Below are 22,858 nucleotides of genomic sequence, written 5' to 3'. Positions count from 1 at the left end.
TGACACTCGTAGCTTTGTAGTGCAAGGCCATTGATTGGCGTGGGGCGGGGGTGGGGGTGGGGAGCCGACAGGTTGCCATTGCCATTGCCTACCTACCATGGACACACCTTACCACGGGTCCAGGTGGACAGCTACCTGAACCTGGGACTTTATTTGACCAAGGCTTTTTCATAGTTGGGACTAAGGGGCGGGGGGAGGGAGGGGTAGGGGGAGTTGGGGCAGTTCGGGTTGGGGGGGAAGTTGAGGGGGGGATGGGAGGGGGGAGGGGGCTCTCCTTGTCCAAGGGACTTTGACCTCGCACAGTGGTTCTGCAGACAGGCCTGCATCAAGCGGGGGGAGGTCCTCTCAAGGGCGCCCGCAGCACAGGTGCTGGGCTTAGCTTCCTCTGCCCTGCGCCCGCCATGACACGCCACTTGACCATTCTTTCGCTTAATGTGCGGGGACTTAACAACCCGGTCAAGCGCAAGGCGATACTGTCCTTCCTGGAGCACTCGAAGGCCGACATTTGCCTTCTACAGGAGACGCACCTAGTATCTAAGGATCATCACAGACTTAAGTCACGCTCCTTCCCTTGGCAATTTTTCTCATCCGCCCACAAAAAAGTAGCAGGGGTAGCGATATTGGTAGCCAAATCCTTTGAAGGCAGAGTCATGCAGAAAGAAGCTGAGATCAGGGGGCGGCTCCTCGTCCACGGCTTTCAGGTTGCGGGACAAACATTACTAGTAGGCACTGTTTATGCGCCGAACGAAGGCCAGGAGAAATTCTTGCACACAGCTCTAGAGGCAGCCACAGCCACCACACACACACACTTACTACTCGATGGGGATCTCAATTTAGTGTTTCACAATACAGCAGACCATTCCGGACAGAGATTCGGCCAGGTTGGGGCACTCTCGACATCAGGACATACACACATTTCAGATCTGGGCCTCACAGACCTGTGGAGACACTCCCACCCGTGTGCGACGGCCTACACTTACTATTCAGCGGCCCACAAGACTTATGCAAGACTGATAATAATAATCTTTATTTAGATATAAAACATATCTTTAAAAGAATTTACAGATTCACAGCCTGGCCGAATATTAGAATAAAAACTTCTAGGAATAACAACACAAGTGTAGATATAAAGGCACGATCCATTAACAAACATTATAAAAACAGGGATTTTATCTCATAGTGTATATTAAAATCACATAAATTGAAACAAGGCGCCAGATTGCATTGGATATAACCAAATTATGTCTAACGTTGCTGAGAATAATGCCAGTTAATACTGTTTTCGGTGAGAAAAGAAAGATTGAGCACTTTAGCATGGTCTCCTTAAATTGAAGATGTGATATGCTCGCTGGATAAATTGTATAAATGTTATGTTTAGCACTGTGTTTTCCGGGTTCAGAGCTGCCATGATGGCTTGCCTGCAGGACCGAACCCCCAGCCTATTCCATTCTAATTTTAATCCGGACCTGCGTTCTGTGTTAAGGGCTGGGCAAAGGCAACTTACATGCAACATGGTTTCCGCTGTTTCCCCACACCATCTACAAGAGAGATCTTCCGATGTACGTCGCCATGATGGTAAGTCCTGCAAGAAACGCCAGTCACCCAGTCTGATGGCAATAAAGCCGCGTTTCAGGTATAATGGATATGTGCTGGCCAGATAGCAGGCTGGGACCGGGTGTCTGTAGGAATTTATCGTGACCCAGGCATGGCTACGTTTCAGAAAAAGTGCTTTGTCAGTGAGACAAGAAATCATTCTCACACATTTTTTTATAGCTTTTTTAAATGCTATCTGGCCTGGGTTTAGGGCCCACAAATCGCTTGCTGACATTTGGTTAATGGCATCTGTACAAAGACGTCCGTACAAACCCCCCGGATTTATCTGGCTGATTTCTTGCCAGACTAGGGATTCTAAAGTACCTGGCTCAGCTTGTCTTAACTTGTGACACAGGTTAAGGTATGCCCCAGTGGCTGAGGCCTCGTAGTTTATTAGCCCCATCTCCAACCTGATCTGCGCTGCAGAGGCGGTCTTTGGCAACCGGAGCACCCCTTTGTAAACTTTAGTGGTCTGTTGGTTCAGGGTTGTGTTCATTTTACCACTGAAAATCTCAACACCGTAGGATAAAGTGGGGCCAACCTTTGCTCTCATTACCTCCAAAAGGGGAGCTAAGGTTGGACCGGAAAGATCTTTTGCAAGTTTGCCTAGTGACACCATTAGGGTCACTGCTTTAACTCCGATCTCTCTACGCTGTTTTTTGTAGCTACATTTTGAGTCCAGGTGGACGCCTAGGTATTTATAGGACTGGCCAATTTCTAAACTAACATTAGTGAATGACCACCCGCCCCCTGTGTGTCGTTTCTTGCCGAATGTAACTACTTGCGTTTTCTTTAGGTTAACCTCGAGTTGGTTGCTGATCGTATAATCAAACAGTTTATCGAGGAGTCTTTGTAACCCTACCCTGGTTAAACTAAAGAGAGCCAGGTCGTCGGCATATAAAAGATTGCTTAGAGTCATGCCACCCACCTTCGGAGAGTGACTATTAGTGTCGTCTAGGACCGCTGACAGATCTGCTACAAATAAGTTAAAAAGGAGAGGGGCCAGCACACATCCCTGCTTCACTCCTCTAGTTGTCATTATTTTACGTGAGAGATGTGTGCCGGTCCCCAGCTTCACCCGCACCCACGTCCTAGTGTGGAGCTGAATTATTCCCTCTAGTAGTTTCTCTGGAATCCCCCACATCTTTAGTTTGGCCCATAGGGCCTCCCTGGGGACTCTATTGAATGCTGCTTTGAAGTCGACAAAGCAGCAATGAACTAATCTTGAGGTTGCAACTGCCCTGTCGACTACAGTTGTTATTGCTAGCAAGTTGGTACGGGTTCCTGAGTGTGCCACAAACCCTGTCTGGTTCATTGGCAAAAGCTTATTGTCCTTTACCCATAACCTTAGGTCCTCTAATAGAAGACCTGCATAATGTTTTGCTTCAATGTCCAGGAGGGCAATGAGTCTATAATTGCTTGGGTGTGCATGAGATCCAGATTTATAAATTGGGTGTATTATGGCTCCCCGCCATGACTCTGGGATTGTGGCTGTTCTTAATGCGTAATTGAAGAGATTGGCCAATGTTCCTGACCAGAGGGTAATATCTGATTTAAACAAAGTTTGTGGCAGGCCGTTTGGGCCTGGCGCCCCGTCAGATCTTGCTTTTGACAATAGATTCGAGACCTTTTCATGTGTTATACTCCACGAAGGACCATGCCCTTGGCTGGTCTCAATTACGGTGGTGTTTCCAATAGGGCTTGGATAATCAGGAGACTTAAAGTGATCAAGCAGGAAATTTGCCCAGTCTGATTCCGGGATATTAGCCGACCCCGTACACACTGTTCCTAAGCTGGTGCGGTTAATAAGCGCCCAGAATTTCCTCAAGTTTTTTTGCTTACTTTCCCACACCAGTTTACTCCAGAATTGGTTTTCATGTGCCCATTTGTCCTTTTTAATCGCTCGCATGAGTGATTTTTGTGAGGTTTGATAATTGGATATGCAATCACTGTTTCCCGGGAATTTGGCCAGTGCCCGCAGGGCCTTATTTCTCGCTTTCTTTAGTGACTTCGTTGTCTGAGATAATGTAAATTGATGGGTCGAGGTTGCCCTTTGGGCTTGATGCCTTGCAGGGAACAGATGAATCAGGTGGGAGCATAACATGGACCATTGTTCAGTTGGACTGGCCTCATGCTCCTGGCCCAGTCTTATTATGTCCGAGCTTGCCTGAAGAATATTAGAACTGATTTCTTCAGTCCACTTTAGGCGCTTTAAGTTTTCTGTGTAAGTTCCCTGAAGTGTCGATGGTGCCTTTTTGTGATACTCTGGGTTTATGTTGAAGACTGTGACCTGGGGCCTGTGATCACTTTCAATTCTTGGGTGTATTCTAAAGTCAATGATACAATTTAACAGGGGTGCAGTGCAGATTGTGTAATCCAGATGCGATTGCTTTGAGCCGTTTGTCCATGTCCACTTTGGTGGAGTGTCCCCGGCTGTTCTGCCGTTGATAACAAGATAACCTGCACTATAAAATTGGCTCACGCATAGGTCGCCTAGATTAGTTTGGGTTTGTATGAGCGGTTTAGTTTGCTTTGTGGCCTCGATGATTTGGATTAGAGGGGGGCCATCATTATCTGCTACGTTCCCCTGAAATAGGTAGGTGTTAAAGTCCCCAGTAACTATGCAGTCTGAATTGGGTTGGTCCGTGGCTAAATCGTTCATAATCTCAGTTAGACGAGCCAGATGGACCTTTTTTGTGTGTGTACTGGGGTTAATGTACACATTTAAGAGAAAGAGGGGACGGTGTTTCCGCCAGGGATCGATCTTGACCCCTAGGATCCAGTCTTCCTTAAGAGGCCATCGTGTTATTCAGGCTTTTATAGAGTTTGATACATAAGTTGCCAGCCCGCCTTTCGAGTGGCCAAAGCGACTGTCCCTGGTTGCTGGATTCCATGTCTCAGTGAACCCGAGCACTGGGCACTCCTGTAAAGCCCAGGTTTCCTGTAGTGCTATTACTGAGTGAATCCCCAAGAAAGATTGCGTATCTGGGTCCCCAATTTTTTGGTGTAAGCCGCTTATGTTCCAGGAGCATAGTAGGGTAATTTGTTCTGATGGTGAGTTGGATGCTGCTCCTGACTGTGGTGGCTGCGCTGGAATTTTTGTGCCGATTGGCATGATCATAGGATTAGCTGGTCATTCGTGGCTTTTAGTTGATAAAATTGCTGGGAGCCAGTCCCATCTTTGGCCAATGTCTTTGGTGGCTACATCTCTGAATTGGATGTTGCAGTCTTCTTCTGGCCCTAAGGCATTTTTTAGAATTGAGTAGGTTTTTTCTTGACCGTTCTGCCTTGTTGTCCTAGTTTTTTTAGGTGATGGTAGTTGGTTGAGGAGTGTGATTGGGTAGCCCGGCAAAGAGTATGGGTAGACTCGAATACCCCATACCCTTAGGGTTGCTTTGTTGTTCAAAAACGTGGATGCCCACTTTGCCTCCTTGAATGTCACCAGAGTTACCTCCAATGGTTGTGTTCCTCTTGGTGGGAGGAACTCGATAGCCTCGATTTCATCCGATACTAAGCCCATGAATCCAGGGATCCCCTCTATCAGTTTGAGTATGTTTGCTCTGTTGAGGATGTCATGGCGGCCCTTTGATTTATATTCTGGGGCTAGTATGATGCAAGAGTATGATGTAGCATTGGCAGTCTCAGTTTGATGGTGGCACATTATGTTTTTATTAGGTCTCGATCCTTCATTTTGCTTGTTCTCCTGTACTATCGAGTTGGTCTTGGTCTTTGGCGACCAGCGATGATTTGTGGGATGATCTGGTCTCTGAATGTGAAACGTTTTAGTCAGATTCTGACCCGTCATTGCAACGTCCCCCTGAACAGGGGATGTGACGTACCCTGTTTTTGGAGACACTTGGGTTTCTTTGATTCTTGATATCCCTTTTTCGTCTTTTGTCGAGTCCTTGTTTATTGAAGCCGGGCCAGACTCTTTTTTGGCTACTCGCATTGAAGGATCACTTATTTCCTGGGGACTCCCCATTATGGGTTGGATGTTAGTAACAGGTAGGTCCTCTTTTGTCTTGGGCGCAGCAAGGTTTCCTGGCAAAGGTGGTGCGTCTGTCGCACTCGGTGCTTGTTTGCTTAATGCCGTTGAAAAAAGCGGGTAGTATCCCGGGTTGGCAGCAGTTCTTGGTGCCTTGGCCTTATTTCTTTGTTTACGTTGGCGCTTGCGTTCTCTTTTGCTTAGCTGGGGTTCAAACCCTGACTGATCGTCCTGGGTGGTGAGTGTCAAACACTGGGGACTGGCCAGTGGGCCCTTCGGAGAGTTAACCGAACTGGTGGTACCTCTATTTGGCGACCCCGTCTTTCCCTGCTCAGCTTCTGCCTGGCCAGGTTGTGTGTGACCTGGGGTTGGTTGGTCCCTTGCCTGGTTTAAGCGAGAGTCTGTGCCCTCGGTTGGCTTAGTGCCTTCTTTGGCAACTGGCTGGGAAGTGGCATAATCCTGGGTCCAATATGATGACTTTTGAGTTGGAGCTCCCGGTGTGGTGCCTGTGCTGCTGCCCCTCAACTTCCTTACCTCCTGTAGAACACTGGCCAGGAAGTCAGGGAGCGATGATAGAGAATCGATTATTGGGGAGCAGCAGCATACCGACTGAATTAGTTTTGTCGACGCTTGGGCACCCATAATTAGATTGTTCAGTTGGTCTAATTTATTATCTATCCCTGCCGTGAATACGACTAGCGTGTTTAGGAGATCAACCTGTACGTCCAGTTTGTCCGAATGGTAGTGTAGGGCGTTGACTGTTTGTTGAAATGTCTGCAAAAGTTGGGGCCAAACGCTGGAAATTGTTTGAACATCATGATTGGAGTTTAAGACGGTAGGAGAGTCATTTGCAGGGTTTTGGGTATCTTTAAAAAGATAGGACAGATCTGCTAGGAGCTGGTCACTTGGATCGATTTTAGTAGGGGGCTTTGGAGACAGGGGCATAGTTAGTTCGTATGGAGCAAATGAATGCAGAACCGTGGGCGATGGGCATTGGCTTGGCTCCGTCAATTGAGCGGTAGGGATTCTAATTAGGTGAGGGATTTGAGCAGTACTATTGCTCAGTGCGGTGCTTTGGGCGTGGATTTGAGCACAGATTATCTTCCGGGGTGGGTCCGGCAAATCTTCTGTTGCGGTGGGAGAGTCTTCTTCTCCTTGGGAGGTTACCAAAGTACATTGTTTCTGGGTTTTTGTTGTGGAACCAGTCTGTGTTTTCAATGGGCTCGTCGGAGAGGTTTGCGACAGGAGACACCCCTGGGTGTTTGACGGCAGATGGGCAGGTTGCTGGCCCAAAGCCTCACCCAAGAATATATTCTGTTGGCTGTTGAAGTTGCATGGTTCTGGGTTGGCACCACCCCGGCTTCCATGACTTCCAAGACTGGGCAGTGGTTTGATTGGAGTGGCGCCAAAGGTGAATACCTCTCTGACTTGAGCTGACTTGATGTGTTCGCCTTCCCAAGGGTGGGCGTTCGGGTTTTGTTGAAGAGGGGAAGTTAATTTCCACTCCCAGAGTGGATTCCTGCTCCTGGTTGCCTCCTGGATCTGAGACTGTTGAGGAATGTTGGGTGTAGTTAAAAAATAATTTAAAAGATCAGACTGCTTTCCTTTGTGTGATTTGATCTTGGTCGTGGCCTTTTGGGAAGAGCTGCGGCACCCTTCAGGTGGAATTCCGTCTGCTGGTTGGGTTTCACTGGCTGGATGGGGGGCCATCGCCGATATCGGTTGCCTGGTCCTTTTTCGTTTTGGGACCGATACCGCCTTCCTTACTTTCCCAGACCTCATCTTTGTTGTGGCTTTTTTTTTGCAGCTCTGGTCTTCACGCCGGGGCAACAGTAAGGCTGCAGGTAAATTCCTCAAACTGTAGACCGAGTGATAAGAAGGACTCTAACTGCTCACCCCCAGCTCCCAACTCTCTCCACTCAGGGAAACAAGACGTGACTCCCTGCCGTACTGGGGGGCTCTTGTGACTCTGGCTGGTCTGGCGGTACTTGCTGCTCGCTTGCTGCGCAGTCTCATGCAGGTCACGGGAGGAAAATTTCTTCTCCCTCCCTGGGCTCACTGACTCCTCGCTGGATGAGCACCAAATAACCCTGTGTGCTCTCACTGTTATTTGCAGTTATTTTATATATATATATATATATATATATATATATATATATATATATATATATATATATATATATATATATATATATATATATATATATATATATAAATTCTTGCTCTACAGACTCGATACTTTGCAACCCCTACTGCACTCGAAGCTTTGCGCCCCCTGCCGCTTCGGGGGGTCGAGTCCTCCACTTGGTCCACTCCGCCCTCCGTGCAGGAACCCAGGTGAGCAGACTCCCAGCTGCTCACTGTCCCATCCGCACGGGAGAGAAAGGCAAGGGGCTGAAAGGTTCCTTGTGGATCGTGGCTCCTCTCCTTAGGTTGGTCAAGCCCCCATGGGGCCGCGACGAGATGGAACTTTTGCCGAGGCTAGGGTGACGACAAGAGAGACGGCTCCTGTGGGGACCCGCTGTTCGTGGAAGAAAGCATTCAGCCGCTCCTGCTGACTGGATTATTTTTTGTGCTCCTCCCAATTGATGGCGCAAGCCAAGGACGTAGAGATACTCCCGGCCTCTTTGTCTGACCACTCACCGGTGGTAGCGACCTTCCAGGTGGCGTCCACGCCGCCGCCTCAGCGGCACAGGAGGCTGCGAGATGGGCTTCTACAGGTCCCGGCCACACAAGAACGACTCAAGGCTGCGATCACCCAATTTTTGACACACATTGCGAATGGGGACACAACTAAAACCACACAATGGGCGGCACTAAAAGCTGTCCTTCGTGGAGAGATCATATCGATTGCCGCTGCCAACAACAAAGAAAGAGCGCTGAAAAGAGCCGAACTCACTCAACGGGTAACTGAACTGGAGCATATGCACCAACGCACCGGAGCCGCGCGGGCGTGGCCACAGCTGTGCACTGAAAGGAAGATGCTGGCGGCCCTGGATCAAGATGTAGCCGAGTACCCTGCCATGCGCCTTAAACATGCATACTATACCGGGAGTGACCGCTGTGGGAAACTCTTGGCGAGCAGACTGCGGGAGCAGAATCAGAAGCGGCAGGTACGCTCACTCCACTCCGCTCAAGGCACCCCGGTTACGGAGGATGCGGCCATAGCTGCGGCCTTCGGTAATTACTACGCCGCCCTCTATGATGCGGACAGCCTTTACCCGAACGATAGCCTGGATTACCTGCGAGGCGCGGCACTGCCCTCCCTAAACCAGGCGCAAGCGGACTTCCTGGATCGGCCCATTGGCCTTGAGGAGGTCATCTCGGTGATATCTCGCCTTAAAGTGGGGAAATCCCCAGGGCCCGATAGCTATACGGCGGCCTTTTACAAGACGTTTTGCCCACAAGTTGCCCCTATCCTACGTGACCTTTCTAACACGTTTGACCAACCCGGCGCTATCTCCCCTGACTTGTTGGAGGCGGCCATCTCGGTGATCCCCAAACCCGGGCGCGACCCCACCAAATGCGGCTCCTATCGACCTATCTCGTTGCTAAACATAGACCTGAAACTTTACACCGGGATTCTTGCGAGCCGCCTAGCACCCTATATGCAGCAATTAGTGGAGCCTGACCAGTCAGGCTTCATTCCACAACGGCAGACTAGCGACAATACCCGGAGGGTCCTACATCTTATTGAGGCCGGTTCCCGCACGAGACCGGGCTGTATGCTCCTCACTATCGATGCAGAAAAGGCATTCAATAGAGTGCACTGGCCTTAGCTTGACCAGGTGTTGCGACACTTTGGGTTCAGAGAAACCCTCCGACACCGTATATTCAATTGCTATCGCCAACCCAATGCGGCGGTGCGAGTTAATGGCCATACTTCCCTGAGATTTGACATTACCAGAGGAACGCGGCAGGGCTGTCCGCTCTCCCCCCTCCTGTTCGCGCTCTATATGGAGCCGATGGCGCAGAGAGTGCGGCACCACAAACACATCTCTGGTATTCCCTTCGGCGGTGACACGCACTGTACGCGGACGATATTCTGTTGTCTCTCACCAACCCGATGCAGTCACTTCGGGCGCTCTTTACGGAACTCCACACCTTTGCTCTAGTGTCAGGCTTTAAGATAAATGTGGCGAAATTGGAGGCCCTGAATATCTCGTTGCTGCCGGAGACCCTGGAAGAGGTCAAGGCGGAGTTCAATGTGCAATGGTCCGATACCTCCATCCCCTACCTGGGTGTCCTTCTGGCCCCGTCGGTGCAGGACACCACGGAGACCAACTACTCGAAACTCAGTAAGAAACTCCGAGACCAATTACGGCGTTGGAAACCTCTCACGCTGTCTTGGCTGGGCCGGATCGCGGCTGTCAAAATGACTCTGCTACCCCAGATTCTATAGATCCCTAGAAATGTAACCTCTGTAGCACACCACTCTATTGAATAATCCAATGTGAAGGGTCTGGTAGCATCCATTTGCGGGAATATCTTTGACTTCCCCTAGTTGATATGTATTGCTGAGAGTTCGCCAAACATAATGAATTCTCACAGTATGAGATTGAGGTTTGTTTGCAGATCCCTGATGTAGATTGTGACATTATCTTCATGTAAAGAGACTAAGATATGCCATGTTGGATAATGGATAGCTTGTTCCCGATGATGTTGGCGCAACTTGGCCGCTAGGGGCTCAATAGCTAATGCAAATAGGAGGGGGGACTTTGGACACCCTTGGCTTGTGCCATGTGATATTAGGAACGGATGGTGAGCTTATCCCGTTAATAAGGACTTTAGCCTTAGGCTGATTGTATAATACATTTACCCATGAGAGGAAGCCGGCCGGTACTCCCATTCAATGTAGAACTCCTTCCAAGTAATCCACTCGACTGAATCAAAGGCTTTAGTAGCGTTCAAAAAGCTGTCACCGCTCCCATATCTGGGTTGATGTCCCACATAACAGAAAAAAGAGTTCAAAGTTTATGAGACGTTCGTCCTAGGATGAAGCCTTCCTGGTTGAGCGACACCAGCGCCTCTATTGATAGGCTTAGTCCATTGGACAACACCTGAGCAAGAATTTTAGCAGTACTATTTATCAGGGATAGTGGTCCATACGATTCACATTAGTTGCCAGGTCCACCGGATTTCAACTGCATTATTGCAGTGCGTCTCTCATCCTCCTCTAAGGGTGTGGACAGGAGGTCTCCCTGCGCTTTTCCCAGCCATTGCAGGGAGAAATCCCAAAGTATGGGATTAAATTAACCAACTGTTGTCTTTGCAGAGTATAAAGAGCAATATGCAATTTTGTCTGCTAATGCCGTTGCAGGTCGTTCCCCTTCACCACATTTGCTAGCTTTAAAATATATACCCCGAAATAGCCCTTCGTGATCTGCAGTGCGCGTATATTCTGCCAGTTTCCCCTGGAGGTCTTTCTGTGCATCCCCTTTTGCGGAAGAGCTAATTATTCATTCTAGCTGTTTCATTTCTGTTTCTAGTCTGCAAAGCGCATTGCGTATGTCCCTTAGTATTCTGGTTCCTTTCACCATGAAAAAGCCTTTTAATGTTACCTTAAAGGCCTCCCACACCATAGCCAGGTGAGCTACCGTTCCGATAATACATTGGAAAAAATAAATTATCTCTTGGCTCATTTCTCTATTGAATGCTGTGTCTAATAGTGCCGTTGGTGTGAGTCTCCAAGTTCCTTGGGGTGCATTTGTTTCTGGGGGTTTCAATCAATCAATCAATCAATCATAGCATTTGTATAGCGCACTACTCACCCGGAGGGTCTCAAGGCGCTTGGGGAAAGGGGGTCTGCTATTGCTCGAACAGCCAGGTCTTGAGTTGTCTCCTGAAGGCGAGATGGTCCTGGGTCAGCCGAAGGTGGGTGGGAGGGAGTTCCATGTCTTGGCCGCCAGGTAGGAGAAGGATCTTCCTCCGGCGGTGGCTCTTCGGATGCGTGGTACGGCGGCGAGGGCGAGGCTTGTCGAACGTAGCTGGCGGGTGGGCGTGTAGAAGGTCAGACGGTCGTTGAGGTACTTGGGGCCCAGGCCGTGGAGGGACTTGTGTGTGTGGGTGAGGAGTCTGAACGTGATTCTCTTGCTGACGGGGAGCCAGTGCAGGTCCCTCAGGTGGCCGGAAATGTGGCTGCGTCGGGGGATGTCCAGGAAGAGTCAGGCGGAGGCGTTCTAGATGCGTTGGAGTCTTTTCTGTAGCTTGGCTGTGGTTCCGGCATAGAGGGTGTTTCCGTAGTCCAGTCGGCTTGTGACGAGTGCCTGGGTGACCGTCTTCCTGGTTTCGGTCGGGATCCATCGGAAGATCTTGCGGAGCATGCGTAGGGTGTTGAAGCATGATGAGGAGACGGCGTTGACTTGTCTGGTCATCGAGAGGGAGGAGTCCAGGATGAAGCCCAGGTTGCCTGCGTGGTCTGCTGGCTTGGGAGTGATGCCCAGGGCGGGGGGCCACCAGGAGTCATCCCAGGCGGAGGGCGATGGTCCCAGGATGAGGACTTCTGTCTTGTCTGAGTTCAGTTTCAGGCGGCTGTTCTTCATCAATCAATCAATCAATCAAAAACATTTATATAGCGCACTACTCACCCGGAGGGTCTCAAGGCGCTGGGGATGGGGGGTCCGCTACTGTTCGAACAGCCAGGTCTTGAGCTGCTTCCTGAAGGCGAGGTGGTCCTGGGTCAGGTGGAGGTGGGTCGGGAGGGAATTCCAAGTCTTGGCGGCCAGGTAGGAGAAGGACCTTCCTCCTGTTGTGGCTCTTCGGATGCGGGGGACGGCGGCGAGGGCGTGGCTGGTCGACCGAAGCTGGCGGATGGGAGTGTAGAAGTTGAGGCGGCTGTTGAGGTATCTTGGGCGTGGTTGTGTAGGGCTTTGTGAGCGTGGGTGAGGAGACGGAAGGTGATTCTCTTGTTGACCGGGAGCCAGTGCAGGTCTCTCAAGTGTCCGGAGATATGGCTGTGTCGGGGGTTGTCGAGGATGAGTCTTGCTGAGGCGTTCTGGATCCGCTGGAGTCTCTTCTGGAGCTTGGTGGTGGTTCCGGCGTAGAGGGCATTGCCGTAGTCAAGTCGGCTGGTGACGAGGGCCTGGGTGACCGTCTTCCTGGTCTCAGTGGAGATCCACCGGAAGATCTTACGTAGCATGCGCAGGATATTGAAGCAAGATGAGGAGATGGCGTTGACTTGTCTGGTCATGGAGAGGGAGGAGTCCAGGATGAAGCCCAGGTTGCATGCGTGGTCTGTCGGTTTGGGTGCGCTGCCCAGGGCGGGGGGACACCAGGAGTCGTCCCAGGCGGAGGGTGAGGAGCCCAGGATGAGAACTTCCGTCTTGTCTGAGTTCAGTTTCAAGTGGCTGGTCGTCATCCACTCGGAAACGTCTGTCATACCTTCGTGTAGGTTGGCTCTGGCGATGGCGGGGTCCTTGGTGAGCGAGAGGATCAGCTGAGTGTTGTCGGCGTAGGAGATGATGTTGAGGTTGTGTTGGCGTGCGATGGCCGCGAGGGGGCTCATGTAGACATTGAAGAGGGTGGGGCTGAGCGAGGAGCCCTGAGGAACGCCGCAGATGACTTTGGTGGCTTCTGATCTGAACGGGGGTCGGTGGACTCTCTGTGTCCTCCCGGCGAGGAAGGAGATGATTCAATCCAGTGCCTTCTCCTGGATTCCGACGTTGCTGAGGCGCTGCACTAGGGTGCGGTGGCAGACAGTGTTGAATGCTGCGGAGAGGTCCAGGAGGATGAGGGCCGCTGTTTCTCCGTTGTCGAGCAGGGCTCAGATGTCATCGGTGGCCGCGATGAGGGCGGTCTCGGTGCTGTGGTTGGCCCGGAAGCCAGACTGCGAGAGGTCGAGGGATCCGTTCGTCTCGAGGAAGGCGGCCAGCTGCTTGTTGATGGTCTTCTTGATGACTTTGGCAGGAAACGGGAGGAGCGAGATGGGGCGGTCGTTTTTGAGTTCGGTGGGGTCCGCTGTTGGTTTCTTCAGCAGAGCGCTGAGTTCGGCGTGCTTCCAGCTCTCAGGGAAGGTTGCGGTGTCGAAGGAGGTGTTGATGATGTCCTGCAGGTGGGGTGTGATGACAGTGTCGGCCTTGTTGAAGACGTGGTGAGGGCAGGGGTCGGTTGGAGATCCGGAGTGGATTGTGTTCATCGTGCGGATGGTGTCTTCGGTGCTGATCGGGGTCCAGGTTCGGAGTGTGGTGGTGGGGGGCGTCAGTGCGGTCGTGGGGAGCGTTGGTTGAGTGCTGAAGCTGTTGTGAATGTTAGCGATCTTGTTGTGGAAGTAGGAGGCGAGGGAGTTGCAGAGGTCTTGAGATGGGGTGATGTCGTTGTTTTCGGCGTTGGGGTTGGAGAGCTCTTTAACGATGTTGAAGAGTTCCTTGCTGTTGTGTGCGCTGTTGTCCAGTCGTTCCTTGAATGCAGTTTTCTTGGTGGCGTGGATCAGTTGATGGTGTTTTCGGGTGGCGAGCTTGAGGGTGGTCATGTTGTCTGGTGTCGGGTCTCTGCGCCAGGCTCTCTCAAGGGCTCGGCAGTTCTTCTTGGAGCTCTTGAGTTCATCGGTGACCAGGGTGCTTTCTTGCTGCCGGGTCTGCTAGGTGGGGTCCTCAGTGGGGCGAGGTCGTCTGCGCAGCTGCTGATCCATTTTGTGAGGTTGTCGGCGGCCTGGCTGGGGTCCGCTGAGCTGGTGGGGGGGTGCTGGCTCAGGGATGCGGCGAGCTGGTCGGCTGTGATCTTGTTCCAGCTTCTGCGTGCAACTTGTTGCTGGTGGTGGTGGACCGTTGTTCTACTGAAGCTAAAGTGGATGCAGCTGTGGTCCGTCCAGTGGAGTCCGGTGGCGTGGCTGAAGGCGATGTCCTTGCTGGATGAGAAGACGGGGTCGAGTGTGTGTCCGGCGTAGTGGGTGGGGGTGGTCACCAGCTGCTTGAGACCGAGGTTGGCGAGGTTGTCTAGCAGGGTGGCGGTGTTGCGGTCGTTGTTGTTCTCCAGGTGGAAGTTGAGGTCCATGAGGAGGATGTAGTCGGCGGAGGGGAGGGCGTGCGTCCACTCGGCGACGTCTTTCATCCCTTCGTGTAGGCTAGTTCTGGCGGTGGCGGGGTCTCTGGTGAGGGAGAGGATCAGTTGGGTGTCGTCGGCGTAGGAGATGATGTTGAGGTTGTGTTGGCGTGCGATGGCTGCAAGGGGTCTCATGTAGACGTTGAAGAGGGTGGGGCTGAGTGATGATCCTTGCGGTACGCTGCAGATGACTTCGGTGGCCCCCGATCGAAACGGGGGAGGAGGAATCTCTGTGTTCTTCCGGTGAGGAACCAGATGATCCATTCCAGTGCCTTCTCTTGGACACCTGTGTTGCTGAGGCGTTGGACTAGGGTGCGGTGGCAGACAGTGTCGAACGCTGCAGAGAGGTCCAGGAGGATGAGGGCCGCTGTTTCCCCGTTGTCGAGCAGGGTTCTGATGGCGTCGGTGGCTGCGATGAGGGCGGTCTCGGTGCTGTGGTTGGCTCGAAAACCGGACTCCGAGGGGTCAAGGGATCCGTTTATCTCGAGGAAGGCGGCAAGCTGTCTGTTGATGGTCTTCTAGATGACTTTGGCAGGAAAAGGGAGGAGCGAGATGGGGCGAAAGTTCTTGAGGTTGGTGGGGTTCACTGTTGGTTTCTTCAGTAGGGCGCTGAGCTTGGCGTGCTTCCAGCTCTCCGGGAAGGTGGCGGTGTTGAAGGAGATGTTGATGATGTCCCGGAGTTGGGGTGCGATGATGGAGTCGGCCTTGTTGAAGACGTGGTGGGGGCAGGGGTCGGTTGGAGATCCGGAATGGATGGTGTTCATCGTGCAGGCTGTGTCTTTGGTGGTCACTGTGGTCCATGTGCGGAGGGTGGCGGTGGGGGGCATTGGTTCGATGGTAGGGTGCGTGGATGGTGCGCCGAAGCTGTTGTGGATGTCGGTGATCTTGTGGTGGAAGAACGAGGCGAGAGAGTCGCAGAGGTCTTGTGAAGGAGTGATGTAGTTGTTGCCGGTGCTGGGGTTGGAGAACTCCTTGACGATGCTGAAGAGTTCCTTGCTGTCGTGGGCGTTGTTGTCCAGTCGTTCCTTCAGTGATTTCTTCTTGGTGGTGCGGATGAGCTTGTGGTGCTTGCCGGTGGCTTGTTTGAGGGTGGTCATGTTGTCTGTGGTCTGGTCGAGGAGCCAGGCTTTCTCAAGGGTGCAGCAGTTCTTCTTGGAGTCCTTGAGTTCGTTGGTGAACCAGGTGGCTTTCTTGCTTCTGGGTCTGCTGGGAGGGTTCTTCAGTGGCGCGAGGTCGTCTGCGCAGGCGGTCAGCCACTGTGTGAAGTTACGGGCTGCTTCGTTGGGGTCCGTTGTGCTGGCGGGCGGGTTCTGGCTGAGGGAGGTGGTGAGCTGCTCGGCGGTGATCTTGCTCCAGTTCCTGTGAGGAACCTGTTGCGGGTGGTGGTGGGTCGTTGTTCTTCTGAAGCTGAAGTGGACGCAGCTGTGGTCGGTCCAGTGAAGTCCGGCGGAGTGGCTGAAGGTGATGTGCTTGCTGGATGAGAAGACGGGATCAAGCGTGTGGCCGGTGTAGTGAGTGGGGGTGTTGACCAGTTGCTTGCGTCCGAGGTTTGCGAGGTTGTCCAGCAGAGCGGCGGTGTTGCGGTCCTTGTTGTTCTCCAGGAGGAAGTTGAGGTCCCCTAGGAGGATGTAGTCCGTGGAGGGGAGGGCGTGCGGGCTGATGAAGTCCGTGATATCTTCACTGAATTGTGTGCATGGTCCCGGGGGTCTGTAGACGAGGGTGCCTCTGAGGGTTGTCTTTGAGGTCGGTGTGTATATGGAAGTGGAGGTGCTCGGAAGCGGGGAAGGTGTTGTTGGAGTCTGTCGTGATGCAGATGGTGTTCTTGTGTACGATGGCGATGCCTCCTCCAGTCTGGTTGATGCGGTCCCTCCGGGTGATCTTGTATCCGTCTGGGATGGCAATGGCGATGTCGGGCGCTGATGAGGCGTTCATCCAGGTTTCCGTGAGAAAGGCGACGTCTGGTGATGTGGTATCGAGCAGGTTCCAGAGTTCGACGGCGTGTCTGTGGACGGAGTGGGTGTTGGGCAGGAGGCACTTCAGGTGGTTGCTGCGGGTGCTTGGCTTGGCGGGTGCGGTGCATGTCTGGAGGCAGGTGAATTTGCAGGCTTGGCAGCTGAAGGGTCCGTGGGTGCGTTTCGGGGTGGCTCGGTAGCAGGCGGGGGCTCGGTCGGGGTTGAGTGCGCTGAGGGTGGTGGCGCCGTAGGTCCGTCGTTTGGGCAGGCATCTATGGGGGCCAGGGGTTCTGGCGCTGGGCGCGGTCCAGGCGGGGAAGGGCGCAGACAGGCTTGCCTTTGGTGCACAATCGTCGCGCCCGCTGCGCGTGACCGCTGCGCTTCCGTGCGGTCGCCATTTAAGGCTAAGTGGGAGGGAGGAGCAGCTGGGAGGCGGGAGCGGGGAGGACACGGAGAAAAGGGGGCGTGGCCACGAGAACGGCAGCGGAAAGCGGGGAGCGGGGCTAAACAGGCAATACGGGAAATGCACAAAATTACTACAAAAACAAAGATACAGCAGGGGTAAAATACAGTGAGGCAGTGGCCACCAATACGAGCTAGGGAAGCAGGCAAAAACGGCAGATCGAGACTGCAAACAGCAGCGAGGAGCACACGAGGGGCACACACACAGCTGGGGGGCCGTGCGGCGCGGGGGTGTCCTGTGAACAGGTCACACTCTCCTGCGCCGCGCGGTCGCCATTTAAGGACAAGCGAGAGGGAGGAGCAGCTGGGAGGCGGGAGCGGGGGGACACAGAGAAAAGGGGGCGTGGCCGCGAGAATGGCGGCGGGGAGCGGGGCTAAACAGGCAATATGGGAAATGCACAAAATTACTACAAAAACAAAGATACAGCAGGGTTAAAATACAGTGAGACAGTGGCCAACAATACGAGCTAGGGAAGCAGGCAAAAACGGCAGATCGAGACTGCGAGCAGCAGCGAGGGGCACACGAAGGGCACACACACAGCTGGGGGGCCGCGCGGCGCGGGCGTGTCCTGAGAACAGGTCACCCCCTGTATCATTTGTACTGGTGTGTGATCTGAATAAGTTTTTGCTAGATGTTCAACCGTGGTGATCCAAGGCACCACCCACCTAGAAACTAGCAAATAGTTGAGCCTGGACCAAATGGAATGCACCACTAAATGGTGTGTGACTTTCTTGTGGTAGGGTGAAGATGTATCCAGGTGATTACTAAGCCATGCACCGTGAATGTTTTTTCTGCAACATCGCAATTTGAATATTATTTATGTCTAAGTAGGCTAGTATCTGCCTACACTTTTCCGAGTCCCCGAACATTCCCGGTTAAGAGTTGCCATTTAAGAGAATGTGGAGGTTTTTTCATAGTGGTGGGAAGGGGAATCCTTGAATCATGAAGTAACTATGTCATGTCAAGATAACCATGGATATACACAAATGTGATACATCATATACATTTGCTTGTACTCTGTATTTCTCAACTTTCTGCCCCACTCCCACCCCCTACAACAACAGTAACCCAAACTTGCCGAAATCATATTTCCCTCCCCCTCCCCAATCTTTCCTGAAAGTATAACTTAACTGGAGCATGAATCTACGGAACAGTAGAGGGGGTTCACCCTTTGAGGTACGCTAGAGCGCATCTCAACTCTCTCCCCACTTGGTGGTGAAATACCTGTGGGGGAGGGTGCCCGGGTTCCAGGCTAGTCCCAATACTCTGTTCACTTCTATATGTTGACAGAGAGCCATCATGGTGTTCTACAGTCAATACAGAGGCCCTGTTGTGTTCATGACTGGTACTGTTATTTCTTTATCTAGCAGTTTCATATTACTGTGCCGCTGGTATAGTGCGCTCAGCTGTTAATGTCTCTCAGGTGTTCTGAGTTCTTTCAGCCATGGCTGCCCTTACTCCGATACCGGCGATGTTGCTTTTGAAGGTGATTTCGTCAAGCTCTTGTTGGTTTCTCTTCATTCGGTGCATTTCAGTAAGTCTTCTACCTGCTGTAGGTTGACACAGAAATGCTGTTTTCCTTGATGAGTAATTCTAAGTCGTGCTGGATGCATCAGTGCATAGTCAATCTATGCTTGTCTTAGCATTCATTTGACTGGTACAAACTCCTTCCTTGCTTCTAGCACTGTGATAGTGAAGTCTGGGTATGTTGTAAATTTGCTTCCATCCAACACTAACTGTCTCTTCTCTCTGCCCACTCACAACATCGGGACGCAGTCGCGATAATTCAGTAGTCTTGCAATTTTCTGTTGCGCTGTAGTCCCTGGGGGCGGACGCGACCCAGTGATCTATGTGCCCTCTCCACCACCATGTATGGGGAATAAGCGTCGGCTCGACATAATCTTCTATCTGTCCTGTATTAGTGCTTTAAGGTATTCCCATTATGTGTAAATTATTGTGCCCAGAGCATGTCTCAAAAGTTTTCATTTTTTGGCTGTATTTAGAAGTTGATCCATCTGTGTGAGCTGGTCTTGTCCGTTGTTCAAGGCGTCCTCCAGGCTCAATATTCTGTATACAGGCCTATGTTCATCATGTTGGAGCTCCGTGAAGCACTGTAGCTCTGTCAGATGCCTCAAATACAGAAGAATCTCTATTTCTTCAAACATCAATACTGATGAAAGTCAAAACAACACTGAATGAACAGCACTCCAATTAAAACCAGTACAACTGCATAGTGCTGTGAATGTGGAGCCCCGAAACCACATGATGCTTCCTACCTCACTCATTTACTGTAAGTGTTCAGCAGTGGAGACTATATTTGCATTGTCATCATCTGGATTTCTGGGACTGCAGCGACAAGGCTCCCTTATTGTAAACACACAGCTCTGTGATGCTCTCTCACAAGGATTATACCATGTAGATGCCTTGGAAACATCTAACAAACCCAACTCCCTGCCACCAAACAGTAATTCACTCTACAGAAGAAGTGTAACACACACAAAGGTGCTGATTACGGTTTCAGTTCTGACCAGCTGATTATAATACAGCCGGTTGGAACTGAAACCGGCAGGTCATTCCGGCTGGCTTCCAATGGGCTCAAGGAGCCCGTCGGCTAGACGGAACCAGCCCGTAATCCAAATGGACTGTGGTTTACGCCGTCCGGAATGCACGGTTTCCGGCAGGGTTTCATGCTGGCCTTACCGCCAAGGAAACCCTAGCAGAAAGCATGTTTGGGGACCCCTAGCAGGGCCCCCTTTCCCTTGCCGCCTGTGTTTGGGGGTCAAAGGCGCACCTATGGTGTCACCCTGTTAATCCCTGCATCTTGAGGGGTGAAGGGATTAACAACATCTCCCATTTCTTTATGGGAGCTTGTGCTACGGCCGGTTTCTGCTCGTAACACAAGCTCCCATAGGGAAATGGGAGAATGTGACTATGACATGTGCGGTCGCATCATAATTAGGCGACCGGGACCCCGACCAGAGGTCATTCGGTTTCCTTTCTGCCACGGTGTCAGTCAGAGGAAACTCCGACCGACATTGTAATTGGCCCCAAAGACTTCTGACTGACCACATTCGATAGAACGCCTTGCATACTTCAAACCCAAGTCAGCTATCACTTTGTTCAAAATATCACATTCCACCCTGGCAAACTACACACTAGCATGCAATAGAACAAATTGGACAAAACAATGAAAACCTTCCAGCCTAAACTCGTAAAAACTCCAAGAGGCATATTTATGAGATTGTCATGCAGTGATTTGATTTGATTTGATTTCAGATTTGTAAGGCGCGTAGCTACCCTGGGGAGTCCCAGCGCTGACATTCAACCTGTAGAATTCAAAGGGGAGGAATTGTGGGAAGAGTATTATCAGAAGAGCCAGGTTTTTAGTCACCTACGAAAGACCAATAGGTTGGTTTCCCTTCGGATGGGGAGAGGGAGGGAATTCCATAACTTTGGAGCATTATATGAGAACAGACGTCCTCCAGAGCGGGCCTTTCTTATTCTGGGGACACTGGCCAAGGAGAGGGATTCAGATCTAAGCTGTCTGTTGGAGTGATGTGGTTTGATGAGGGGTCTTAGGATAGGGGGGCCTCTGCCATGAAGTATTTTATGTGAAATGCAGAGGGTTTTAAAGGTGATCCTTTCCTGGATTGGGAGCCAGTGTAATGATCTGAGGGCAGGTTTGGCAGAACATCTGGATTTGGTCCCGGTGAGGAGTTTGGCAGCGGCGTTCTGGGCATATTGTAATCTGTTGATGACCGATGAGGGCGCACCTAAATACAGGGCATTTCCATCGTCCAGACTAGAGTTAACTAGCCCCTGCATTAGCAGTTTCCTGGACTGAAAGGGGATTAATGGGAGAATTTTTCGAGCTATCTGTATGAGGCCAAAGCATGCGCCGGCGGTTTTTTCTAGCCTGGACTTCAAAGTTGAGGTCCTGGTCCATCCAGATGCCAAGGCTCTTAATTTCATTCTTGTGGGTGGGGGGTGATCCCATACAAGGTGGCCAAGTGAGTGAAGGGGCAGTCTGTGTGGGTCCCCCAAAAGGAGGATCTCAGATTTCTCTCCGTTGAGCTTCAGATGAGAGTCGCACATCCATTGAGAGATATTCTGGAGGCAAGATGACAAGTTGTCCAGACATTTGGTCGACTGGTTTATAGAGACGACCAGCTGGGTATCATCGGCGTACATAACAGTTTTTATGCCGAACGGAGTTACGATGTCTTCGAGGGGAGACATGTATACGTTAAAAAGTGTGGGGCTCAAGGAGGAGCCCTGGGGGACCCCACACTGGAGGGGGAGAGCTCTGGAATTAACTGAGCCGTCGGTCACCTGGAAGGTTCTGCCTTCTAAGAAGGATTTATTCCAGGACAGGGCGGTACCAGAAATTCCTGCCATGCTAAGATGGTGGATAAGGATGGCGTGGTCCACCGTATCGAAGGCGGCGCTCAAGTCCAGGAGGATCACTGCCACTGATCCTCCCGCATCTAGGATGGTTCTTGTCTCTTCGATCACAGCTAGGAGTGCGGTGTCCGTACCCTGTCCTGGTCTGAACCGTGTCTGGGATTGACGGAGAAGGTTGTTAGATTCTAAGAAGAGGGAGAGTTGATAATTGACGATTTTCTCGGCCACTTTGCTGATTGCCGGGAGGAGGGAAGTTGGCCTAAAATTAGACAGGTCAGCGGGATCGAGTTGAGGCTTTTTAAGAAGCGCACAAACTGTTGCTTTCTTCCAGTTGGTTGGAACGATGCCTTGATCAAAAGACGCATTGATAAGTTTGGTGAAGGGGGAAGAGACCGTAGAAGCGACCAGTTTTAATTTTCTCATGGGTGCTGGGTCTGTGGGAGCCCCACTCTTCACTGTATGTAGGGTGGCCAAAAATAGTTCTGTGGACACCTGGGAGAACGTATCGAGACGAGGAGCCTCCGGGCAAGTGGGAGGAGTCAGGGGGTGTGGGAAGAGCTATGATTGGGGAGGGTTTTTAGGATATTGCTGATTGCATCTAGTGCCAGATGGATCCGGTGTGGGCAGTGGTTCTGGGGTTTTTTGTCAAAAGGCATACGATACGGTAAGTTTCTTTGGCGGAGTTTGCTGCAGCTAATATTTTTCCTTCGAAAAATGTTGCCTGAGTGTTTTTTATGCAGGTTTTGTAATCCTTCATGGCTGACCTGTATTCACTTTTACTTTCGTTAGCCCAGTCCTTTCTCCAAAGACGCTCGAGCTTTTTACACTTTTTTCTAAGTTCACGCAATTCTGGAGTGAACCAGGGGGATTTGAAGGTTCCTTTTTACTGGGAAGAAGTTTGACGGGGAGGATTGCGTCAAGGGATTGTTCGATCCAGGAACGGATTTGGATTTCTGCAAGGGAGGGATCTGGGTCGAGCTCAGGTGTAAAGGAGGCTAGTTCGTTGGTCCAAACTGCCGTGTCCAGTTTTTGCCATGGGCAGGATGGTGCTTGGGGAGGTGGTCTATCCGGAGCTTCAGGGGAGAGATGAAGCTTAAAAGGGATTAAGTGGTGGTCTGACCAAGGAATGGGAAGGGGTTCGTCTACTACTAGGCTCGGGAGGTTGGTGAATATGGGGTCTAGGAGGTGGCCCTTAGAGTGGGAGGGCTGATAGCATTTTAAGTGGATGTTAAGGGAGGCTAGGTCTTCCTTAAGGTCCTCCGCTATTTTGTTTGACAAGTCATCGAAGTGGAAATGTAGGTCTCCTAAGACCGTAAAATTAGGGGATAGGCAGGCAAGAGAGGAGGTCATTTCCACTAGGGATTTGCAAAAAAGGCCTTGCTGTCCTGGAGGGCGATAGACGAGGATACCCGAGAGGGTTTTTGA

Source organism: Lissotriton vulgaris, chromosome 6 (assembly GCF_964263255.1).
Source record: "Lissotriton vulgaris chromosome 6, aLisVul1.2, whole genome shotgun sequence".
NCBI classification, from domain to species: Eukaryota; Metazoa; Chordata; class Amphibia; order Caudata; family Salamandridae; genus Lissotriton; species Lissotriton vulgaris.
This window is presented reverse-complemented; position numbering follows the sequence as displayed.